We start from the raw sequence: 7445 nt of genomic DNA, 5'->3' as shown, positions 1-7445 counted from the left end.
TAAAAGGGGTGATGATCTCGACAATGAAGACGTAGTCATGGCCAGATTTATATAATGTCAAATAGTCAACCTTCTCCCTCCTGGTCTCCCCATGACCTTGTGTGATTGCGTCTTCTTTATCTTGCACTCACTAGAGAGAATCCCTTTTCTCCAGCCACGTCTTAGTTTAAACCCGTTCTTTATCATCTTCTTGTTCACCACTGTTAAGCGCCTGTTTATCTTTGCCTCACCCACTTTTCCCTGTCATCCATCCCCCACCTCTGGCAAGGGATTAAAAATATCAGTTTCCAATCCTTTTCAGTTCTGAAGAAGTGTCACACTGGGCGAGAAACGCTAACTCTGTTTCCCTGTCTCTGCAGATGCAGACAGATCTGATGAGTTTCTCCAGAAATGAATGGGCTCAGAACAAATTTTCAATTAAATAAATAACTATGGATTCTGCAAATAAAAGTACAAAAATTGTTGGCGAAAATGGGAGCTTTGTAGAGGGTCACTGGCCCTGAAAGTTTCACTCTGCATTCACTCCAGAAGATGTTGCAACATCAACTGCAGTTTCTTCAGCAATTTCTGTTTTTGAACAATTTCAGAAGAAGTATGTCGAAGATGTTCAAACATCCCATCCAACCTGGAGCACCGTACACTGGGGACTGAACGAGAATGCATGGTGACAAGTTCCTTGATTCTGAAACTGCATAAGACTGGCATCACTGACACTACGGATCTCTTAATCATGGTCAGGGCGAAAAACAGAGGGAGGCACATTCACTTCGAACACAGAAGATGTCATTACGGATGAAATATTGTTGAGTGGATGATACACCTCACCCTCATCATGATACCACAGAATCACAGATGCCAGTTTTCAATCAATTCGATTCTCTGCACGTGACATGAAGAAATAACTGAACACAGTAGAAAAGGCAAAGGCAATGAGCCCTGACACAATTCCTGCAATAGGTCTGAAGACTTGTGCTGCACAACAAGCTGTTTCCCTGAGGAAGTTGTTTCATTCCAGCTCCAACTCTGACATCCCCCTGGCAATCTGGAAAATTACTCAACTATGTCCAATCCCCTCAGAGGGGAATAACTAAAATCTGACCATTTACCGCCCCTTCAGTCCCATCACGACATTCAAATTGGTAGGAATTCTTTTTGACAGAGCTTTCAAGCAGCACAAAACTAACCAGGTTGCCGATATGCCCCCATGTGGAGATGGTGCTGTTGTGGAAATGTCAATGGATTGCTAATGGTCTGGCAGCTGGTGGAAGTTAAAAGTAATTAATAAAATATCAAGCCCTAAAATCTGGTGTCAGTAACAGTGATCTTGTGTCCAATGTTGATTGTAAAAATTGATCTTCTTCACCAATATATTTTCAGGAAGTGAATTTCCCGTGCTTTCCTGGTCTGGCCTAAAAGTGACTCCAGATGCACAGACATGATAAACTCTTCAATGGTCTCTGAATCGGCCAAGCAAGATACTCTTTGTATCAAACTGCTCCAAGGTCTTAAAGGATATAGCCGGACAGAACACCCGGCCCCAGTCTCAGTATCAGAAAAGGGAATGGGAAACACAGTCCTGTTGACTCTGCAGAGGCCTCCTTCCTAACAGTTGAGAGCTTATGACAACATTTACAGAGCTCTCCCACAGACTGCACAGAAACATCGGGAAAGGAGGAGGCCATTCAACACATTGAGCTTTCCCCATGCTAATTCATGGCCAAACGTCTCCTCAATGCAGTTTTCCCCATACAGTGTTCATTTCTCTGAATATGTTTAAACATTGTGAAATATAAAATAGGAACTGCTATAATTCCTTCGGTCCATCAATTTTGCTCCTCCATTCAATATATAGGCAGTTCTCCGATAACACGTAGTTATTAAATACGATATGGTTGTGGTTCCTTGTATTCGGTACCCTATCCCGAGGAATTATCATCCCTGCTTCCAATTTGTCTCGCCCTAACAGTTTTATGTATTTCAATGAGATCTTCACTCATTTTCCTAAAGCCCATGGAATACAGGCTCAGGTGCCCCAAACTCTGCTCCCACAACAAGCCTGTCATCCCAGAGATCTGTCTGCTCATCATTCGCTGCACTCACTCAATGTCACATTTTTGCCCTTTATTAGGTAAGGAGGCCAAAATTGCACACAATATTGCACAATGTTCAAGATTGGGGCTCATCAAGGCCCTGTACAGCTGCAGTAAATGACCCCTACTGATGTATTCAAATCTCCCTTAACTGAATCTCAATGAACTATTTATCTTCCAAACTACTTACTGCTCCTACAACATTGCTTTCAGTAACTGGTGAACAGGGAGATCAAGATTCTTGTCAATGTTACAGCTCCCCACTTGCTGCGTTTATATACATTGGTCAACGGGCTCATGCCATTCCCAGTATTGACTTCCATGCTCAGAACTCACTGCCCTACATGGACTCAGAGGGCTGCACATAAATAAAGAAAAATGCAGCTTACGTTCCTTTATAGAGCAACATTCTTCAACCAATCTCTTTTCAAATGATGGGCTGCCATTCTATTTTCCCATCAACGAACACAACATCACATCTCTCCCATTGCTCTCCATCTGCCAGGTATTTGCCCAGTCACTCCACTTGTCTCAATCACCTTGAAGCTTTTTTTTACATCCTCGTCACCCACTCTCAAAATGATATCGTTTAGTGCTGTCAGCGGATATTGCAGTGGGGATATTGCATTTGAGCCCCTCAACCAAAGGTATGATGTGTACTGGGAATAGCTGGATCCCAAATCCCGATCCTTATTATATCATCCAAGCCTACCATTCAAAAATCATGGTTTTATTTCTACTCAGTGTTTCCTGGCAGCTCTCCCATTCTAAAACCATGACCATATATTCGCCCAAGTCCCACAGGATTCGAATTTGCACAATAGATTTGGGACTTTATCAAAAATCTTGCTGAGATTCCAATCATATGGCATTGATAACGTCTCCACAATTTTGCTAAAAGCAAGTTTCTCAAATATGATTCCCATTTCATAAATCTCTGTTCACTTTGTCTGTACCCATTACTTTCAATCCAATACTTTCCCTAAAACTGTTAGTTGCTAATTTCATTATTCCCTTTTTCTCACCAGACTAAAGTTCCCTAGTGTTTTTAGGAAGTTTTCTTTATTGTTTTGCTTTGTTCTGTGAAGGCATAACTGAAGTATTTGCTCCATAGTTCTGCTATTTCCCTGTCCTCAATTATCCGGTAACAGACTATAAGAAAGCTGCACTTTTTTCTCTTAATTTTGCCACTGATATATTTTCAGAAGATATTAGAAGTTCACTCACATAAGTGTTGATAAGATATTTTTCAGAAACCCATCAATTCCTATCTTAAGCGACTCAATGATTGACCTTCCACAACCACACAATCACAGAAGCACAGACTCTGTACCATCAGAAAAACAGCACGGTCTACATTAGCCCTACTTTCCGACACAAAGTCTGTAGCCGTGAATCTTACGGCATTTCAAGTGCACAACCATGTATTTTCTAATGGTTGTGAGGTTACCATAACAATTCCCGTCTCAAGTGGTCAACGTGCTCATGCCATTCCCAGTATTGACTTCCATGCTCAGAACTCACTGCCCTACATGGACTCAGAGGGCTGCACAGAAATAAACAAAAATGCAGCTTACGTTCCTTTATAGAGCAACATTCTTCAACCAATCTCTTTTCAAATGATGGGCTGCCATTGTATTTTCCCATCAACGAACACAACATCACATCTCTCCCATTGCTCTCCATCTGCCAGGTATTTGCCCAGTCACTCCACTTGTCTCAATCACCTTGAAGCTTTTTTTTACATCCTCGTCACCCACTCTCAAAATGATATCGTTTAGTGCTGTCAGCGGATATTGCAGTGGGGATATTGCATTTGAGCCCCTCAACCAAAGGTATGATATGTACTGGGAATAGCTGGATCCCAAATCCCGATCCTTATTATATCATCCAAGCCTACCATTCAAAAATCATGGTTTTATTCCTACTCAGTGTTTCCTGGCAGCTCTCCCATTCTAAAACCATGACCATATATTCGCCCAAGTCCCACAGGATTCGAATTTGCACAATAGGTTTGGGGCTTTATCAAAACTCTTTCTGAGATTCCAATCATATGGCATTGATAACGTCTCCACAATTTTGCTAAAAGCAAGTTTCTCAAATATGATTCCCATTTCATAAATCTCTGTTCACTTTGTCTATACCCATTACTTTCAATCCAATACTTTCCCTAAATCTGTTAGTTGCTAATTTCATTATTCCCTTTTTCTCACCAGACTAAAGTTCCCTAGTGTTTTTAGGAAGTTTTCTTTATTGTTTTGCTTTGTTCTGTGAAGGCATAACTGAAGTATTTGCTCCATAGTTCTGCTATTTCCCTGTCCTCAATTATCCGGTAACAGACTATAAGAAAGCTGCACTTTTTTCTCTTAATTTTGCCACTGATATATTTTCAGAAGATATTAGAAGTTCACTCACATAAGTGTTGATAAGATATTTTTCAGAAACCCATCAATTCCTATCTTAAGCGACTCAATGATTGACCTTCCACAACCACACAATCACAGAAGCACAGACTCTGTACCATCAGAAAAACAGCACGGTCTACATTAGCCCTACTTTCCGACACAAAGTCTGTAGCCGTGAATCTTACGGCATTTCAAGTGCACAACCATGTATTTTCTAATGGTTGTGAGGTTACCATAACAATTCCCGTCTCAAGAAGCACATTGCAGTCCCTAACACACTCTGGGTGAAAAACAGTCCTCAAATCCTCACGAAACCTCAAACCCTTCACTTTTAAATTATGGGCCTTTGTCTAAAAGGAACAGCTGCTGTCTATCCACCCTGTCAATGCCCCCCGTAATCTTATCCTTCTGAATCACATCCCCCTCAGCCTTCTTTCTTGCAAACTAAACAACCAGAGCTTATCCAGCCTCTCTCCATGGCTGATGTGCACCATTCCAGGGAACATCCTGGTGAATCTCCTCTGCAACCCCTCGAGTGCAATCACATCCTTCCTGTAATGTGGTTCCCAGAACGACACACAGTATTCCATCTTAGCCAAACCAAAGTTCCGCATAGCTCTGATAATCTATGCTTTGATGAATAAAGGCTATGTTAACGGTCCACTATGCTTTCTCAAATTGTGTATTAACTTGTCCGGTCACATTCAGGGATGTGTGGAGAAGCACCCTCTGACCTTCCTAGTGTCATTCCATCTGCCATTGATCCACCCATCTGACCATTCCATCTGTATCTTCCTGAAACATAAGACTTTCCTCCTCACTGCTAACCACCCGGACAATCATTGTATCAAACACAAACATACTTATCACCCGGCCCCACCCCTCGTCCATATTCACAGCTGCATCAATTATGATTACCACAAGTAATAAGGTTAAAAATCACACAACATCAGCTTATAGTCTAACAGATTTATTCAGAAGCACGAGCATTCAAAGCGATGCCTCTTCATCAGGTGGTTGTGAATTTTGATGAAGAAGCAGCGCTTCGAATGCTCGTGCCTCTGAATAAACCTGTTAGGTTGTAAGCTGGTGTTATGTGATGTTTAACATTGCCCACCCCAGTCCAACACCAGCACCTCCAAATCACACATAATAAGGGACACAGCTCTGATCCCCGGGGAACACATTGGACACTGGCCTTCAGTCACACAAACAGCCTTCTACTACTACCTCCTGTATCCTATCACTAAAGTTGATTTGGAAGCAATTTGGCAAGTCACGAATGAGTCCGAACTGTTCCCTTGATATTCTGTTCTGCTTGACACACTTATAGATTATCTGGGGATGCTCCCAAATCTTGCCCTGCCAGCAGGTTTCCATGCACCTGTGTTAGTAAAGTCCCTACCAAGTGAAGAATTTCCTCCTTATTGCAGTCTTAACTGTCCTGAACCAGATCATTACATTATTTGCCTTGAATGAGGATTAGACAGCTAGGGAAGCATTCTGTTAATTTCCAACTTGTTCAATGTTTTGTGAATTTTCTAAATTTCATTGTGACCCACCTCTCATTCTTTGAAGAACTGGAGAACATAGGTCGAGTTTCTTCATCATGCAACCTCACCATCTGAGCGATTAATCTGGAACATGCCCACTGCACATCCTCTGTGGTCAGTATATTCTTTCTGAGATTCTGTCACCAAAACTGTGCACAATACTCCATGTGAATTTTCTAAATTTCACTGTGACCCACCTCTCATTCTTTGAAGCACTGGAGAACATAGGTCGAGTTTCTTCATCAGGCAACTTCACCATCTGAGCGATTAATCTGGAATATGCCCATTGCACATCCTCTGTGGTCAGTATATTCTTTCTGAGATTCTGTCACCAAAACTGTGCACAATACTCCAGGTACAGTCCCACCAACACGCTGTGAAACTGCTTCAACATGTCTTTACATCAATGTTCTGATTCTCATAAATGAAGGCGAACCAAACTTTAGATTTCCACTTACATATATTCCTCCGAATACCTTTCATAATAATTGCATTTACGAACTCAGTATTTGAGTTGTTATAGAAAACCTTCTGAAAATCCACAATATGCCACTTCTAGTGGTTCCCCATTTTCTATGCTGTAAGAAACAACTTCATACAATTCCTAAGTTTATCAAGTATGATTTCTCTATCAGAAACTCATACTGATTCTCTCCATTGTTGCTGTTAATTTCTAAATATCAAAAATCTCATCCTGTGTAGTAGATTTCAAAAGTTTCCCTACAGATGTCAAGTCAATTGGTCTGCAGTTCTCCACGCAATGTCTTTTTCCCTTCGTAGCTGTTTGGATCCCTTCCATTCATCTATAGTGCTTGGATCATTTTTACTAACTTCAATTTATCTACATTGGCTTCCGGTCTCTGCAGAATGTGCAGGAAAATAAAACAGTCATCAACAGTGAAATCAATACCACTATTGGTGATGTATTTCTGACATTTTGATATGAAGTACATCTGTTTCGTCAGACTTAGCAATGCTCAATCCAGCTCCATATTCTACCTTGTTACTGATATGAATTGACTTTATGTCTTTAGGTCCAGAAGGCCGATATGGTATTACTGGGTGATTTTCTGGAACATTCTCCATGAAGATAGATGTAAAAATAACTGGCTATTTCTCGGCCATTTGCCTGTTCTCCACAATGACCTCTCCTCTCCCGATTACAAATTTCCACATTTGACCTTGCTTTTATTTTGTTTCCTATGAAATATGGATCGTAGACTAATGCAGTCATTGTGTTCCTGTTTTTTAGCATGCAGGTTCACTTTTTGATTTCCTTATCAGTTTCATGGCCTTCCTTTTCTGGATCGTTAATTTCTGAGAATTCTCAGGTTCAAAAATATCTGGAATTCTTCAAAAATCACTTCCTATGATGGATATATTTTCTAATTTGTTAT

Source organism: Chiloscyllium plagiosum, chromosome 8, assembly GCF_004010195.1.
Source record: "Chiloscyllium plagiosum isolate BGI_BamShark_2017 chromosome 8, ASM401019v2, whole genome shotgun sequence".
Classification (NCBI taxonomy): domain Eukaryota; kingdom Metazoa; phylum Chordata; class Chondrichthyes; order Orectolobiformes; family Hemiscylliidae; genus Chiloscyllium; species Chiloscyllium plagiosum.
Note: the sequence above shows the minus strand (reverse complement) of the source record.